The sequence below is a fragment of the Macaca nemestrina genome, chromosome 8 (assembly GCF_043159975.1).
Source record: "Macaca nemestrina isolate mMacNem1 chromosome 8, mMacNem.hap1, whole genome shotgun sequence".
NCBI classification, from domain to species: domain Eukaryota; kingdom Metazoa; phylum Chordata; class Mammalia; order Primates; family Cercopithecidae; genus Macaca; species Macaca nemestrina.
The window spans coordinates 3,334,023-3,335,446 of NC_092132.1; the positions used below are offsets into that span (position 1 = coordinate 3,334,023).

A 1,424-nucleotide genomic window follows, 5' to 3' on the forward strand; every position below is an offset into this window, starting at 1 on the left:
ATAAGAGTTGAGAAATGGCTGCTGACAAGCGCTGCTGAGGTCAGATGTGGGAACACTCTGACCGGAGCAATGAAGGCGTTGACAGAAGGAGAAGAAGCCACATGGACAGATGATGGGCTGGAGGGGGGTCTTCTGTAAAGGGGAGGAGAGGGAAGGACAGTTGCTTTGAGGAATTCAGGGTCGGTTTATGTGTGCACACACACCCACACCCACACACACGCACCCACATACACGGAAGGTATTTATACATACTTCATATACACACACTTATGCATATATATATTTGCAAGAAGATATGCACATTTCGTATGTATGCAAGATATTTATAGCAGAATTTTATAATCCCATAAGGTGGGGAAATTTGATGATGCAGGGGACAGAGGCAAGATACTGTCTGGAAATGGCAGCTTCAGGAGAGAGCAGGACCCCACGGCACCACAGAGGAAGCATTTATGACCTTCGACAGTGAGGTGAAACAAATAGAGAAGAGAGACTTGGTTCTAACATCCAAAAATCGGATTGGAAGATCGACAGTCGTGTTTCCTCTTACTTCAATCTGAACCCGTCTGAGGTTCTTCAGATAGATCCTGAAGTTACAGATGAGAAAATAAAAAAGAGGCTTCGGCAGTTATCCATATTGGTGCATCCTGACAAAAATTGAGATGACGTTGACAGCACAAAAGGCTTTTGAAGCTGCGGACAAAGCTTGCAAGTTGCTACTGGACCAGGAGCAAAAGAAGATGGTCCTGGATATAATTCAGGCAGGAAAGGAATTCGTGGAACAGTGTGAAAGAGTGAAAAAAAAAAAAACAATTAAACAAGGAAGGAAAACCTACGAGTTTAGCAGAGGATGATCCTGAGCTGTTCAAACAAGCTGTATATATACAGACAATGAAACTCTTTGCTGAGCAGGAAATTAAAAGGAAAGAGAGAGAAGCCAAAGAGATGCATGAAAGGAAACGACAAAGGGAAGAAGACATGGAAGCTCAAGAAAAAGCCAAATGAGAAAGAGAGCGGCAGAAAAACTTTGAAGAAAGTCGAGATGGTCGTGTGGACAGCTGGCGAAACTTCCAAGCCAATACAAAGGGGAAGAAAGGGAATAAAAATCAGACCTTCCTGAGACCACCAAAAGTAAAAATGGAGCCTCGTGAATGACCACCCAGGGTCACAGCACGGAACCTTCCCCCTGCTGTCTCCCCTCCTGCTTCGAAGACTCATTCTTTCCTCCCACTTCCACCCCAACATAGAGTAGCATTTGCTTTTTACTCCATTTGTTTTCAATACAATTTAATATCGAACAGAGCAATTCTTTTGTGCATTGAAATGAGGGGCTTGGTTTAAACAAAAGACCTTCCCCTCTCCCTACCCCTAGAACCTCGAGAATTGGAAGGTGCTGCCTCCTCTTCCCACAGCCTGTAACTTAA

At 44.1% G+C, this 1,424-nt stretch overlaps 1 pseudogene; it reads left to right on the plus strand.

The window, feature by feature from the left end:
• Positions 1–367: 367 nt before the first annotated feature.
• LOC105488508 (dnaJ homolog subfamily C member 8 pseudogene) lies at positions 368–1,155 on the plus strand (annotated as a pseudogene).
• Positions 1,156–1,424: the final 269 nt, after the last annotated feature.